Here is an 18,023-nt window from a genome sequence, read left to right as displayed (position 1 = left end):
TTGCAATCTAACGGTTAATATGTATATTTGACAGTAGTGCTTGTATAGTGAGTTGGTATTAGTGTTCACATACTCTAGTAAAGAAAAAATATTTATTCTACATGTAAAGTAGGGATTCTTGATATCCTTTTAATTTTGTTCAAACATGTTAGAAAAATTTTAAATTTATTGAAAGATTAAAGGAATTTTACAGTAAATCTGTATATCTAACAACTAGATTCTAAAATTAATGTTTTGCTATCATTGTCTTATTACTTAAGTAACCATCTACCCATCTCTCTATTCTGCCATCAGATAATGCTGGAATTTTTATGCATTTCAAAATAAGTTGCAAACATTGGTGTGCTTCCTTCTAAATATTTTAGTACGTGTATCACAGAGCTCAATATTGTTTAATTTTTTATTCTTTTCTGATAACATGTATATACAGTGAAATGCACAAATCCTAAGTGTAAAATTTCTGAGTTTATGCAAATACACACAACACATGTACCTAAAATCCCTATCGAGATATAGATCTAACCGCCTACTCTCTCATTCTCTTTGTCAGTCTGTTTCTACCTCCACAGGCAACTGCTATTATTTTGTTTCCCCCACCATGAATTAGTTGTGCCCGTTCTAGAACTTTATGTGAATTACACCATACCCAATGTACTTTGTTGTACAAGTCTTCTTTATTCAACACTATGTTTTTAAAATTTATTCGTTACTTCATGTATTGATATTTTATTCCTTTTTATTGTTAAGTATACCATTGTATGAATATACCACTAAATTGTCTATTCACCAACAACATTTTATTTGTTTCCATTTTTAGGGTATGGTGTGTAAAGCTATAATTAACCATCTTGTACAAAATTGTTTTATGGATATGCATTTTAATTTCTCTTGGATGAAAACCTAGGAGTGAAATTTCTGGGTCCTTTTCAAGTTTTGCTTGTCAGAATAAATAATTATTATTCTTTTTATTTGTAAAAAATATTTAAAAAGAAAATAGCACAAAAACTTCAAATAAAATAGCCTAAAGGACTCCTGTTGGTTCTATTCATCATAATAAAAGTAAAATTATTCTTTCATGAATAATATGCCCAAATAAACGTGAATGTGTGATCAGCTAAACTCAGTTTTATGACTTTTTTCATGTGTTATTGTTTAGTCCCTTAAAATACTGTATGATACAGTCAATACTTTATTTTGGTGAATTCATTTCAGATGCTCAGGTTTTCACTTTTTTTTTCTGTCTCGTTATCTGTTACTAGATGAATGAACATTCATCATATAAGACATCTAAGGCTTTCAGAATAGCGAAAGCTAGCCATTCGTTAACTTCTGTGTTCTGTTATTCCCAAGTCCAGCATCTAACACGGGGAAAAAAATTGAATTCGCAATATGTAAATATATATCCACAATATAGTAAACTGAATTTGCAATATATGAAGTTATCATTTAAAATAACAGACTAAAATAATTACGCTAAATACTATAGATCCCCAAATAGCTTTAACCCATTTCCCATTAGCTCTAAGAATACTTACCAGCGATGCCTTCGGCTACAGCATTCACCTGAGATAACTCGTGGATTACAGTCCTAACCTTACGCCCAAAGTTTGCCATACGTCTCCCAGGCTTTTCAGAGAATTACATTAAAACAGAACCGATGCAGTTGGAACAATTTAAACAGAAAACAGATGTCAAGCGATCTGAAAAAAAGGATTGCAAAGGGCACAACTGTAACTAGATTCTGTGGTGAACTTAACGGCACTGAAATGGTGTGACAATGTCGACATTCCACAAAGATACTGTGATTGAAATAGACAATGGAAATGGAAAAGAAACTAAGAAGCCACGTGTCATTGTGAATTATAATGAGAATATGGAAGCAGTGGACTTGGCTGATCAGATGCTCACTTCTTATCCAACTGAGCTCAAAAGGCACAAGTTTTGGTATAAGAAAGTCTTTTGCCACCTTCTAAACATTAGAGTACTGAACTCCTGCCTCTGTTCAAGAAGGACAATCCTGAGCACACCATCAGCCATGTAAGCTTCAGACATTGACTGAAAGAATGCTGGAAAAGCATCGCAAGCCAGGGCAGCAACGTCTTCTAGGTTGTCCGTACTCTGATGATGTCACACCTCCTCACCTGTCTGGAAGACATTTCCCCAAGAGCATACCACCAGCATCAGGGAAACAGAATCCAACTGGTCACTGCAAAGTTTGCTGCACACACAATGACAAGGATAGCAAAAAGATCTGGAGAGAAATGTGATATTTTTGTGTGGAAGGTGATATTCTGTTCTGTGTTGTTCCATGTTTTGAAATCTACCACATGAAAAGAAATTATTAAATACCGATCATCATATACAATTCTGTTAAATCAGGATAAGAGACAAGTTTTGTTTAGAAATAACTCCGAAAACAGTTTTTACATTTTATTTTCACATTGAAACCAGTCAGATTTTCTTCAACCTCAAAGAGTGTGTTTATGCAAATTAAATTAATGCTAGCAGGGATGGAGCTGCACTTTTTTTTTCTAAATGAGAACTGGGTTAAAAATGTGTCAGACACCAGGTATATAATAATGTTTACCAGTTTACCTCAAGTGAAACATGGCAAGTAAGGTAATTTTCTCTTTGCAAATCATATGAATAATAATGTAAAATTCAGGTTTGGGAACTAAATATATATATTAACTATAAAACATGTTTTGTTATCAAAATAAATTTATTTTAAAAAGTCAACAATAAAACTAACTTCCATGAAAAATACATCTAAGTAAGGTAAATAGGTATAAATTTTGCACATACATACTGGAACTAATCCAAATAAATTTACTTTACCACTAAAATTTTATGCTAACCATTAAATTTAAAAAGATAAAAATTTATATTTGCCAAATAAATGTGGATGCATATGTTAATACATATTCATTCTACAGAACAATATCACCATCTGTTTCCATATTTACGTGATGATTTGCATAAGAAAGATAAAACAAAATTATAGATATTTACAGAATTTATTTAATGATAATAATTTTAATCAAGTCCAATTTTATTTGGAGATAGCTTTTCTTGGCACCTCAGAAGTAATTTTTTTCCAAGTTCTTCAAATTAATTTAATTATAAAGGTTCATCAAAATTAGCATAGTCTGCCTTTACATTATATAAAGTTCCAGGGTTTTATTTTCTTAATGATAGGGCTGTGTGTGTGTGTGTGTGTGTGTGTGTACATGCACAAAGAACCAATTTTTTCTTTGCTTGAGAAAAAATATGTTTTCAATTAGAAACACTGGTAATTATGAAAGCTGACAAACCCTAAAATTTATTATCCTTCCTAAAAAGTGGAAGAATAGTAAAAAATATATTGCCATATTCTCTTAACAATTAACAAAATGAAAAACAAAACAAAACAAAACAAAACAACAAGCAATGTAGTCTGAGCATAGATCCCTGAAATATTTTACAAGAAAAATCTGAAAATCGACAAGTGAATTCAGTTGCATGACTTTTACATTAGCCAATTGTCCATAGCTTCTTAAGCAAAAATAGAGTTCGTCTGTCTTTTACAAGATATTGTATGTATGAAATATAAAAATTGCCACATTAATTTCTGTTTGAAACCTATAATTGGGTTAGTGTATTGCAACGTTAATTTCAATTATAGTTGTATCCAAGGAACTATCTTTTCTCCAGGAGGATTTTGAGAATAAAGCAAGATGTGCTGAACACATTGTATGAGACTTTTCCTCTAAGGAATATTGCTAAGAAGAATCCCCTGGGTAACATTAAGTACTTTGGAAATTTAGAGTTCAAAGGGAAATCTTATTGTTTGGAACTTGTTTAGAACCTCATTTTAATGGAGCAAAAGTCATAGAGACTTTCTCCTGTACTCTCATAAAATACCTTCCATCCTGGTCAGAGTTCTACTAGCTAACCATTACGCAAAATTATTCTATTAGTTGCTAGAGGATAAGGGTGAAAAAGTAAGAAAAAATTACAGCAAATATATCAGTACTATTAAACATAGGTCAGCTTAATATATTTACCTTTCTGATAATGGATCCAGAACTTAACTTCAGCCTAAAAAATTTAGTGTTACCACTAAATCAGCATTGCCTGTATAGAATTGAAAATGCCAAGAGATTCAAATATGGATATAATTTCAAAGTGCTTTTAAAATTAAAAAAAAAAATAGTGATAATGCCTGACCTCTGAACCAAGCTGTGCCTATAATTCTTATGATTTTGGTGAAATGATAGAAAATGGTAATAATTCAGATTATACCAGCAATAATTTATAATTGTATTTAGAAAATATTTATTTAAATGTGACTGTTTATGTAGGATTAAAAATATAATTTGCTTTAGAATTTTTCCTTGTACTTAGGTATAATATTAAAATTTGAAACAATATTTTTTTCATGACATAGAGTTAAAGTGAGATAAAAAATAAAAATAATACAAATATATTAGTTGAAAAACATTATGTCAAATGAAGCATAAATTGTGGCAGGATGGTCCATCAGATGTTTAAAAATGTCCACTAGGCAAGCAAAAGTGGCTTGTTTAGAATAAAAATAGCTACCTTTAGAATAGCTTCAAAATGTTCATCTAAAAAGGGAGGTTGATTTTCTTTATTTGCAGAATATGACCAATTTGTGGGTTTGACAACATACAGGTAACCTAAATAAAAAGTTTTGTTATGCGCAGGTATACAAATGTTGAGATCCCATGTCCTTGAAATAACCTGGAAATTTGGAGGTGTTGCTATTTTTTAAAGCACCTGGCTATGACTTTAATTATTTGACCATTTCAAATTGCAACTTATCACTTAGTCATAGCATCTGCACTAGTGAATAATTGTAATTTTATGTTGAACCAGTTGTAATGTCAACCTAACAATATTTAAATTTTTGAAAATTCACTATTATCATATAAAATTTGACAGAGAATAGCCACATTTAATAGTTATTTTGAGGTACATATATCTACTGTCTCACTATATAATTTTACAACAGTATTTAAGAATAATTTATTATGGTCAACATGTACACATATTCTCCTCTTTTTTTTTTCTAAAGACAATGAATTTGACATGCCTCATAAATATTTAAATTCACTCCCCAGACATTTTGAGATTATGTGATATGAAAAGTACAAGAAAATAAAATATTTAAAAATATTATTACTATAATGCTAAATTTTATAGCTTATTTCTTGGAATAATTTTGTATGAGTTTTAACAAAATTAATAATTCATATGTTTGAATTTAGCACAACTATAATTGCAATATAACTATAAGAAGAAAACTGTTCAGTTCAACTTCTGTGATAGATGTTAATCTATAAGATTATGTTAGGATCACTGGTTTAATTACCATCCTCTCTAATATAATAATATCCAAATGAAAATAAAAATTTGGTCCTTCATCTGATTTTTTCATTATATATAGATTAGAATTTCTTACTTTCCAATTTTGACTTATTTTTATGAACACTTGAACTTTAAATTTTACTCCAGAGTATGCATTACTTTTTGCTCTTTCTACTTAAATTTAAACTCTTAATTACTCTATTATCAACTATTGAATCTTTCTTTTACATATTTTATTAAAAGACTTCTAACTCAATTCCATTATGGATAATATTGACAATACAGATTTAATTTTAAAATGTTTTAGATGACATATCCTCATGTATTCAACTCTCATTTATTGTTAATGGTTTATTTTTGTTCATCACTTCCACATTTCTCAAATAATATTCGTTCTACTTGGATGTTTGTGTCTCTAGAAATATTCACTGAAGTATAACTTCATTACCAACAGTCTAAGTTTAAAAATCCTATTTTTACTATCAAGTTGAAAACACAAATGCACTTAGACATATCCATGGTGTTTCCATCAAGTTGACTGCTAATAAAAATATGTAAATAGCAATATTTACACATTTAAAGATAATTGACTCTTGGCCTTTTTGGTACTTCTGAAAAGGAAAAGAGGATAAGAAGGGATAAGAAGGGAGGAAGGAAGGAAGGAAGGAAGGAAGGAAGGAAGGAAGGAAGGAAGGAAGGAAGGAAGGAAGGAAGGAAGATATATACTAGACAATACAGGACTTTTTTATTCAATCTGTCTCTACTTATCATTTCCCATAAAGATCTCCTGGTCCATTTTTCATCTTCTGTGCAAAAATCCATGAGTAGCCATTTATTTATTGAATGTTTCAGAAGATGGAATTCATCTTGCAAAAGAGAATAGGCTACTTCTGCCTGGAAAGAGAATAGTTTCAGCGTTTCAGGAACAGTTTAAAATCATGTGGATCCTGATTTATTGATATCTGTTTTGAAAGCTTTTAATAGGGAGCCAGGTATATAGTATTTGAGAAGGATAAATTCTAAGAAAGAAATAACCTGGTGTTCTCATTTACTGTTACTCTGAAAGATAAAAAACTCACTTTTATTCATATTAAAAACATTAGTTTTAAACATGAATTATCTTAACTTTTCACCTTTTGCCAAACTCTTTTATACTTCCTTTGGATGAAATTTTTTTTAATGTTCTAGAATTATTACATTGACTATAAACCTTTATTACTTCATTTCTCATCTGCCTTGGTTTTATTGATCACAGTTATAGAGCAAAACAAAACTTTATAATCAAATGTAGAGTAGCATACATTGTTAAAAATACAGCAGAGATTATTCAAAAAGATAATTTGGGTTATTTTTGTTTACACTAAAATGAAATGAAGAATGTAAGCAAAATGACCTCCAGAGTTCCCAAAATATGAATGCCCCAATGCCCCAATAAAATATCCTGCCTTCAGTGCTCAATTCATGCCAAGATTTAATGATCTCCAAAGTATTGATTTTATTTTCAGTTCCTGAAATAATAACTTCTTATGATAATAAATCTTCATACTCTAGACAAATCAGTCATGTGTAGTGAAATCAATCTTTTTACACAGTAACATTTTAGTCTCTATATTGAAGGCTTTTCTTTTTAAAGGAATATGTTCCTATTTCAACCTGACTCTTCTGTTCTTTTATATTTGGTTTTGATACAATAGTCCAAGGTCGAAAGTAAAGCAATGTTTCTATTCATTACTTTTCTCAATGGATTTGATCAGTCTCCTCCTCCATATAAGGTAAAAATATTGTTTGATGTTGTCTTCATTTTAAGTTTCTATTTATTTATCTATTTGTTTATTATTTATTTATTCATTTATTATCACCCCTCTCACAGTTTAAAGAGAAATGTGAAAACACAGCTTCTACCCTTAATACATATACTAATTTATGGGTTGTCTTTCTAGGTTGATTCTTGGGTTTCTGGTTGGAATCTTAAGAGATCAAATTCTGGGGCAATGCAAGTTTCAGAAAAAGTATGCTGGTTATATTTTGACATGGTGAGTTGGAGGTATGTGTAGAGAATTTTTGTGCATGTGTTTGTACTCAAGATCACCTAGGTGCTATGAGGAGGAAAAGAGAACAAGTGAGAAACAAATGAGGACCAAAGCTGAGAAATCTCAGCTTTGAAAGTTAGGTCGAATAAAGAAAGGCTGAAATCGAGTCAGAGAATGAATATATAGGAAGATGTGAAAAACAAAAACAAAAAGTCAGTGGTGTGCTGTGATGTGGAAGTCAGAACAGGAAGGGGTTCAAGTAGGAGAGTAGGATTAACTGTGTGAAATATGCAGATGATGGAACTAACATTAGCATTGAATGCATCTATAGAATTTGCAAAAACAAGAAGTTGTTAATAATCTTTGCTGGAGCAGTGTTGTGAGCAAGAAAAGTGGCTACCGAAGTAAGACTCTTGAATGCATTTTTGTCTTTCCATGATGCCAATTTTATTGAGTGGAACCTTCTCAGATAAACTAATTAGTTGCCCACACAGGTTAACACACAGCACACAGAGAGGGGAAGTACAGGGTCTTACAGGACAGTAAGGGATGAAAGTCCATAGCATCTCCAAAGCGAGTTCTATTGCTGCATATGGGTCCCAAGCCAGTGGCTATGAAGAGTCAGAGGGTCAGACCGAGTCTCTCTAGCGCACCAGTCTATGTTGCTATTGGGTTAGGCTTAAGCATCAGCCCTCTAAGGTGTTCAGCTTATATGGACCTTACAAGGTAAGATCCTCATGCTTATCAGTTCCTGCAGATGGGGCCAGATGTTTCTTTGGTTTTAGGTGTTTTGGTTATACCCTAAGGGCAATTCCATTATGTGCAAGTTGACATTATTGTCATGATTCCCATGGAATTTGTTTTGTAACATCTAAAGAGTCAAAAAGTCCTCATTTCTTTATGCTTATACAAGCAGTTATTTCAAGAAGGAAAAATGAAAACCATGTGGAGTAACTTAAAGAATGTGACGGGAGACAGTCAAAACTGCCAGCTTAGGTTTAGCTTTTAAAAAGCAGACAGGGAAACAAAAGTAGTGATAACTAGAGCTAGGAGGGATAGCCTTTTTCTTTCTTTTTTAAAGAGATGAGAGGGATGAACTTGAGGACAATCTTTCCAAAATACCTTTCTACGAAAACAGTTAATAATCTCCTCATTTTTTTCTTAGTGCTATGAGTGAAATTAAGTAGTCTCTTTAATTTTAAATTTCTCATAGTAGCCAGCATATTAGGGAGTAAGAATAACCAATTTTCCTCATTTTATCAGGATTCAAAGTCCTTTTACAGTGTCTATCTCAACCAACTAGGACATATTAAATATAGTTTTGCATGTATCTTCTTCAGTCCGTAATTTAAATCTTGATCAGTCCTAGGATTATTCCCAGTGAAAAGAATAAATATGACCATTCTGTTTACAGAAAAAAGAACAATGGTAGCGCTGTTTCTGAGGACTCCTATGGCTTATGACATCCTTCCTCTTCCCTTTCCCCACAATGAAGCAGTCTTAGAATTAGAAGCCTTGCCTTCTTCAAATCGTGTAAAAATGCCCTTTAAAAAAGCTTCGTTGTCATTAGGTACAGCTTTGGAGCAGAAAGGTAGAAAAACTAATTGGATCAACTCATATTATCAGATTTTAAAATTCAATCTGATTATTTCTATAAAGAAATTCTTGTTCTGAAGTAGCCACCTGCAAAGTAAATCAGATGACTTATTAAAACATTAATGCTGCACTTGCAGTCAGTGATGCCGAATGAGTTGCTCTCATGTCTTTTCCCCGCACTCTGGAATTGGTGTGTGTGAGATGCTCTAATGTCTTATACGTTAAAATTACAGGATCCTTGTGAGGTAGCGTTATATTTAATGCTTTTCTTCCAAGTATCATCTATAGTGGATTAAACACAGTGAACAAAATACTTAATAATATTTTCTTTTACCTTGCAAAATCAATTATTTGCACTGAATGGGCACTACACCTTTATTAACACAAGCATGACAATTTTATATTCAGTGCAGTTATAGAGCAATGTGGACTTTTACCCTGTTTCTCTCTGACTCGCCGCACCACTTTTCCAGTAGGAAAAAAAAATATATATATATATATATATAGATATATATGTATATATGTATATATATTAAACCAGAGATCTGGGAATTTTCAAAACTTACAGAGGCTGTTCACATCAAGACAAGGAAACAGTTATAAATGAACAAATAAATAAATAAATGGTCCAATCAATTTGCTCTGGGGCACTGTAATGCCTGAATCGATCTCACTCTTTGATTTAAACCACTGATCAAAATAGGGCCATCCACCCAAATCCAGAGCTCTACCTCACTGAGTGTTTGCTAATGGTCCATTAAGGACTTGAATTGTTTCCAGGATATTTTGCTTTTGTCTCTACTTTTATTCCTCTTTCTTGTAGGATGAAAATGTCTCTCCTCAAACATTCACTCCCACTATCACTCCCAGGTTAGATGAGAGTGCTTTCACTTGAAGCTGAATTCAATTCTATTGATGTAGCTGGGGTTACTTTTTCGAGGGGTGGGGTAAGGGCATGCAGAGAATTTTGTTTTATTGCATTTTCTTGAAGTTTATTTTATATTTCTCAATATAGAAAGAGGCAAAAATTCAGATTTCTAACAAATCCTCTGATTTGAGTATAAAGTAGGTTTGATTCTGCTGTTTAATAAGGTATTTCACTCTGGCCATGTATACCTTGTGGCAGACCCTCAGCAGAGTACAAACGATAAAGATTTGATCCCTGCTTGGTAATTTTATAACTTAAATGGAGAACCCAATTACACTAGTGCCTGGCGACATTTCCTTACGTGCCGGGTGATGAGTGAATGTGGCCACACCTGGACGAGCAGCATATGAGACAATGAGCCTGCAGTGTCTTGACTTCTCCAGCTTAGAGTCTGCACTCCCTCTCGACTATATTAACCACTGTGAGGTTATACGGAGGCATCAGGAATCTGCACAACTCACTGAGAATGACATAGATATCTTTTGATCTGTGTGCTTATGATTCAGTAGGAAAAAAACATGAAAGTAACCTAGAACCAAAATTAAATCATCATTCTTGCCAGGCTTTGAAATTCAACCAACTCTTTGTGGTGTTACTGAGAATGACTGCCAAACACAGAGGCCTCAGAGTAAAAGAATATGCAACTTTGTAAGTTATCACTAAATACCTACTTCGAATTTTACACAGAACGTGAGAGGAATAATTAGGAAAGACTACTTTGTGGCAGAGGTTATAGAAGAAATGGGGAAATCATAATGCAAATTTTATTTCTATATCTTTTTCCTTGCATCACAGTTTGACTTATTTATAATAGTTCTTCTCCATAAATTCAGCTTAGAAATGTACCGTAATCATTTCTCTGGTCTCTTTCTACAATGTGAACTTTCAATGTCAGCTCCTTGTAACTGCCTCAGTATCATGAGGTTTCCTTGTTCATGTTACTCAAGTAGATGCCTCTAACAGTAGTTTTGCAGGGTAGAAAAAGATTAGGCACAAATGGTTCAAAAGACTGATGGTCATGCCTCAAATAGATGGTAGCATGTATTGTGGCAGCCTAACAGAACTTTGACCTTTACAGCTCATGCAGCTTAATTTTCATGTCTAAAAATATTATGTGGATTTGTTCATATAATTTAGGTAACTACTTATCTTTACTGACAGGTGTAAACTGTTATTCTACTATTTTACTAGTAAGCTGGATGTTGCAGTATTTTATCTGCATTTTTACCTATTCTCTTTTATTAAGTCAATGTGACATAACTACCTAAAGTTCATTTTCAGTGTAATAAACCCATAACATAGCTTTAAATTTTCCATTACATTAATAATGCCAACATTTGACCTACTGTTATCAAAACAATACCCTTACCAGTGACCATGTTATATTTTTATTATTCAGAAAATCTGACCACCAATTAAGCCCTGTGTTGAATATTTTAAAAGGAAAGGACAGCAGTGTCCTATCCTCCATTCATGACTGCCTGGTATAAATGCATCATTGGTTCATGTAGTAATAACTTTTTGGCTTTGAGGAATTATACTACTAATACATGTTAGATTAGAATAGGGCTTGTCTTATTGACACCAATTTAGCAATCGGGTTGTAACACTATTACTAAAATGTACTTAAGAGAGCTTCTGAAGAAAAGATGTCAGAACTAGATGGTTTTATAGTTATGTTCTAGCTAAATTTTAAACAATAAATATTTCTGATATTTAAATAGCTATGGTTTCAAAAAAAGATAAAAAACTCCCCAATTCATCTTATAAAGGTAGCATCTTTTAAAACTTCTTTTGTGAAGTATAACATGCATGAAGAAAAGTTTATAATTGTTAAATGTATAGCTTGAGGAACTTCTGTATATTGAACACATTTGAGCACACAGATTAAAAATAAAAACAACAGTATTATGAGTACCCCAGAAACCTCCCCATGTCCATTTCTAGACAGTATCTCTTGCTGAAGATATCTACTATGCTGAAGCCAAACTCTGATTTTAAAAAATAATGCAAAAAAATGAAAGCTACAGAACATTTTTACTTATGTCGAGGCAAATTTTCTAAGTAAAATATTAGTAAATAGAACTTAAAAATATATTTTAATAGCTACACAATTATACACATGTGTTATTAATAATTTAATTGCTCACTGTTATTTCTTGCACTGCCTTTGAATTCTTGCTAAAATATATACTTTGCTAGTAGTTTTTTCAGAAGGGATTCTGGGTAGTAAACAATTCTGGCTTTTCAAAAAAAAAGAGAGAGAGAGAGTGAGCTTCCAAAAACTGTGGCAACATTCCCTAAAATTTACGAAGAGGTGGAAGAAACAGATACCTTCAACCTGCAGGCCCCACGTTTCCTAACTTATATAATTAGAAAGAAGAGGAAAGAGGGGGGTCAAATCAGAGTCCCAAATTCTCAGCTTAATAGAAAATGCACTGGCTTTTCCCTTCCATTCTTGATGAGGAAAAAGAGGTTAAGAGAGGGATAGTTATAACAGAAATGTTTCCCTCAACATCTTGTCACATGTTTAAAGGGGAAGAATAACATAACTACTTTTTTACTTCTTCAGTGTATATAGTCTCATTTTAAGAATGTTTGCATCTTCATTCAGAGGGATCTGTTTTATAGCTTTGAAAATGTATCTTTTGCTGACACTTAAATAGTCTAGATTTAGTGAGTCAAGGGAGCAATATGAGTATTTTTAATGCAGCATTGTGAATCACTTTTTGTATATTCTGTGAATACTAGTGAAATATTACTGCATTATAAACATTCTTCATTGTAAATAATGTTTTATTTTTCACAGTTATAAGAGCTGAAAGTGTCTGAATAAGGCTTGTATGATTCAGCAATCTAAAAATATGGGTGCATATGTTAAGCAATATTCTCTAAAGAGTAGTAATAAAGCCTATTGTTGGTATTTGAGGAACTGCAATAAAATTCCTATAACAATAGGAAAATGAAGGATATGAGATGGCTTTTATTTTTTAGAGTTAATCTACAAGATAAACACTTAATGAATCAGTTTGTAGATATGAAATAATCTAAGAGCCAAAATTGTTCTTAATATAGAAGTACTGGGGTTATAATGTGATTGGATGTATTAGCATATTCGAGGGGAGAAAATATAATTGTGCATGAGTTTATCAGCCATGGAAACCCAGGAAAATGGGTGTTACAGAGGGAAAAGTGGGCTCATTTAAATGCTGCCTAACAGAAGACACTTTACCACTGAAGGCTTACCTAGATATCTTTAAATATTTGGTAATTTAACTGGTTTTTGGTATCTGATTATTAAGATATAAAACAATCTTTTGATTATGCTTTGACTCACCATTTATGTCATCTTATAGGAAACACGAATTTCAATTTCTCTAGCCCATATTCCTGTTAATTCTCATGATAAATAAATACATTCGTGCTTTGATTTTATTCTAATTAAAATTATCTTTTAAATGAGTGCATTAGCACTCTGCTTTGTTTATCTTTTGGCTGAACATGAACCCTCCCATGAGAGGAGGTTCCTTATTTCTACAGAGACAGTGTGGGGTTAAGGTATGCTTAAGGTAGAGTACCAGCCCCTTGACCCAGGCAATGCTCACCAGCCTAAGAGATTTCTGTGGAAACAGTCTCACTCCAAGGTATCCTTCCTGCTGGGGATCACTAAGGATATCCTGGATCCATGCTAAGGGTTTTAACCAATTCTTCTGAGGGTTATTGCGAAACTCCAAAATAATGTGATAATATATTATACATAGTAAAATTTTTAATTATCACATTGAGTTCATGCATTAAAAATTTTATATTTTAATTTTTTTTAAATTTTGAACTACTTTACCTTATATGGTTTATATATATATATGTGTGTGTATATATATATATATATATATATAATCTTTATTCTGTGCCGCATAATTTCCCACATATTGTGTAGGAGTTTTAGTAGTTGTTATAAAAATATAAACATATTAAACACATTACTTTGCAACTTGTATCTATTTTCCTGTTAATTTTGCAAATAAAAGTTTTAAAAGCACTTTTTAATACCAATATACTATTTTATATTATGCTTGTACCATTAATGCATTTATTTGATTCCCCGTTGATAAATATTCAGACGGTTTTATTTTTTCCATTATAAAGGTATAATAAATGCCCTTCAATATAGATGTCTTCATGCTGTTATTTTTATATTTGTAGGCTAGTTTCCCAAAGATAGTGTTACTACGTTAAATGTACTTTTAACTTTAAAAGCTATATTATATTATTTTCTAAAATGACTGTTGTGTTTTCCACTTGCACAAGTAGTGTATTAAAAATGTCCAATTCCCAGCTTCCTCACCAACACTCAATGTTAACTTTCTTTGTAAACTTTGCTTATGTGATGGGTGAAATGATATTGTGTCACTGTCTTAATTGGCAATTAATTTACTGAGTATTAGAAATGTTCTACATCTACTAATATATTTTTTTGATATTTGCATTGTTTTCTGTAAATTATTTGTTTATTTACTTCTCTTTCCTATGAGAATGTATTTTCCTTTTTAATTTGAAGGAGCCCTTTATATATTAACAGTGTACTTCCTTTTGGGTTCATACGTGTTGTGAAACTTTTCTTCCATTCTATGGTTTCTCTTCTGAGTTCATTTATGGAATCTTTGGTGATCTATAAATACATGCATTTTATTCATATATTTTCAAACATGTGTGTCAGTTTATGTTGGCTTCCAGGTTTTCTGCCTTCCTAAAAAGACTTCCTAACTCTCGACAGTTAATAAGAATATTTTTAATAAATTTCTTGTAGTATTTTATCTTTTTATTTTTAGGTTTAAATCTTTAGCTCATCTTTAATTTAACTTATATATAATTTGACTTAGGATTCCAAGTTTGTTTTCTAAAACCACATATATATATTAGGAAAAATCAAAACATTATTGATGATGATAGGATATACATTCTTTGCTGAACATTGGTGAAGTTTGAGAGCATAATATAGCATCTACTAAAGAAATAAATTTATAAGTCAGTCTATTTACTTATAAATTTAAATAAAAAAATTGAGAAGATTTTGTATATATTTTATATAATGCTTCATGCATTAGGTAAGATAACATCGTATGAAGGTGAGCTATAGTATTGTCCCTATAATGATATATTTATATGTTGCTGCTTCCTGTTTATGAAATCTTGGAATGTCTTCAGGTTTTTTGGCTTGACTAGTGCAAATCCCAAGAGCCTAGGTTGCTATGCTATTTTGACTTTTTGATCATCACCAATATCAGAAGATAGAATTGATAGGTTCAAAGGGAAGATTTTCCCCAGTGACTTAAGAATGAACCTTAAGCACATATCCTTGTATAAACACAAACATAAACATAACTTGTAAATAGTTACTAACTGAATTAATTCCATTGATCATATTATGTGCTGATCTCCTAAACACTAAAATAGATTATTCAATGAGAAGATGACTCCATTCATAACTGTTTCATTAAACCACAGAGGTAAAAGTGATGAATACTTTAGTTGAAATACATATGGTTTTAGTTCTTTGAATTGTGACAAAGTAAAGTGGGAGCTAGAGTGGAGACAAAATCAGAGGAGTAGCACGTGGAAACTTTGAAGTCCTGAAAATTGCTTCCCTTGAGTGAATACTACTTGCATTAGTCTCAGGCGGGAGATCCCTTTGTTTTCATGTCAAATATGTCTGTGGACTGGTGATGTGTTTTCACCAGCTCTTAGAAAATTGAATATTTATATATAGGTAAATATTAATCTTCCAGTTGTCAAGTGTTCTAAGACAATATCATTTTTTTATTTGTTAAAGTAGCATTTATTTTTATAAAGCTAGGATCATCTTTCTTGTTCCTTGATTAGTTTTATTTTATTTTATTTAACTATCCTTATATGATAAAAGTTGTCTGTACTATTGTTTCATTAAATTTGTTTTGGTGAATATGTGTGTGTGTTAATGTGTGAAAATTTAAAATTTAGAAACCAGTTTCAGAAAGCATTATATTCTAGAGTATATTAATCCTGACCATGTTTTGAAGAAGATATTGACTGTAAGGTAGGTACTTAGTAGTTCTCGCTAGTCTTAAGTTTTCACTTGCCTACATATCAGGCCTTGAGGTTGCACTAGTGATCCTAAGAGTATAAACTGAGATAAGAGTAGCTGTAGGTACCAAGTTCCATTTGGTAGATATTCTGTCAAAGGTGCCCTAGATCTGGGATAGACCTAAAGTCTCCAGTCCTTGGTATTCACTAAAATAGGATCCTGACTGACAAAAAGCATCCAAGGTTGAAATAGAAATCAGGAGCCGTAGAATAGTTGAGGCCCTTAAAAAGGCCCTGAAGCTATTTAATGAGTTCTGTGTGTGGGGTGCTGTATCAGACTCTGAAAATTTCAATTTTAAGTTGTCAACTTTAGTGGACGATATTTTTAAAAACATCTAATTACCTTTTTGTACGGTAATATCTATATTTTTGTCTTGAACAATCTTGACAAAGTTTTTTTGTTAAGTTTATTAATGTAGTTAGATAATCAGTGCTTGACTACTTTAATGTCTTTTTTGTTTCTATTTCTTTAATCTTTGTTCTTTATGTTTCCTTTGAACATTGGTTAACATATTTTTTTAACTTTTTAAGTGGAAAGTTTATATTTTTAATTTTCATTATTTCTTTTTTTCATATAAGACATTGAGGTAGTAAATTTTATAAGTATCATTGTGATATAGTGAGTACCACAAGTTTGAATATATATTTTTATTAAAATTCTGTTTTGAGTATCTGATTTTCATTTTGGTTTATTTTTGAATATAGAGGTTTCTACTTTTTTCCTAATTCTTAAATTTAATTTTCAAAAAATAAAACATGTTTCTGTCATTAATTTGGTCTGCATGGTTATCTTTAGAAATTTATTTGATCTCCCTTTGAGATTTATTTTTATTCATATAGACTAAATAATGACGTGTATTCTATTAGATTCAGAGTTCTATAGATGTACATTAAATCAATATTTATACTTATGTTGTATATACTTATGTTGTATTATGTTATACTTGTACTTCATAGGCTTATTGGATATTTTTCTGCCTGACCTACTATTACTGATTTACACATAGAGGATCTTGAATAGCAATGGGGAAATTTGTCCATTCTTCCTTATAGTTAAAATAACTTTTTCTTAATATATCTTGAGTGCAAAATCATTAAAGTTTGGGATTGTTATATTCTCCAAGTGAGTAGACCCTTTAATCACATGGAAGTGATTTTCTTCGTTCTTTTCATTTGTTTTGCTTTAAAGTGTCTTTGGATCTGATATTAATAAGTTTATCATCTTTCTTTGGATTTTTAATTTCTAGTTTTTGCTCTTTTCTTTCCAAACTCTGTGTTCATATAATTTAGGAGAGTTTCTTGTATATGTATTTTTCCAGCTTTAGGATTTATACAGCTTATCAGTCTTTGTCTTTTAATCAGAAGGTTTAATTCATCACAGTTATTGAAATTATATATTTATTCATTTTTTCTAATTTATTTGAGCACATATTTTAGATTAATTAGAATTGTGTTTTACTTATTACATTTTCTCCATTTACTATAAGTTACTCTTGGCAATTTACTTGTACATTTTACTAAAAAAGTGTCTAAATTTAATCAGTATTTTTGCCCTTACACCAGATAATTTAAGGATCTTAGAATACCTTATTATTATTCAATATTAATGATAGTTATCCAATACCTTAACTCTGTATTTTCAACATGACATTAATACCTAATTTAAAAAAATCAGCATGTTTTAAACATGATCATATAATTTTCTTAAATCTTTCTAAATTGTGTTTCTAAATTGTGCTTCTAAATTATGTTCGTTATACATTTTTTTAATTCATTATAATTGCAAAAAATTATGACCATTTGGATTTTTATGAAATTGTCTTTTTACCCCTTTTTGTCCTCCATTTTCAAAAGCTATTTTATTACTGAATAAACAATTTTAGGTTTATTGACTTTTTTTTGTAAAGTTATTCGATGACTTTAGACTTTTTGTATTTATATTTAAGAGACACCTATCAGTGTAGCTGTTGTTCCTC

General features: G+C 31.2%; 1 protein-coding gene and 1 pseudogene across 2 annotated transcripts in view; one reads left to right on the top strand and one right to left on the bottom strand.

Moving 5' to 3' along the window:
• Positions 1-1,614, bottom strand: part of LOC107502673 — a 76,995-nt pseudogene extending 75,381 nt beyond the window's left edge.
• SGCZ (sarcoglycan zeta) overlaps positions 1-18,023 on the top strand; it is a 781,719-nt gene that overhangs the window by 206,928 nt on the left and 556,768 nt on the right. The window lies entirely within an intron of this gene.

Source organism: Rousettus aegyptiacus, unplaced genomic scaffold (genome assembly GCF_014176215.1).
Source record: "Rousettus aegyptiacus isolate mRouAeg1 unplaced genomic scaffold, mRouAeg1.p scaffold_m13_p_11, whole genome shotgun sequence".
In the NCBI taxonomy this organism is placed as follows: Eukaryota; Metazoa; Chordata; class Mammalia; order Chiroptera; family Pteropodidae; genus Rousettus; species Rousettus aegyptiacus.
The sequence above is the reverse complement of the archived record's forward strand: the minus strand, read 5'-3'. Positions and strand labels throughout refer to the sequence as shown.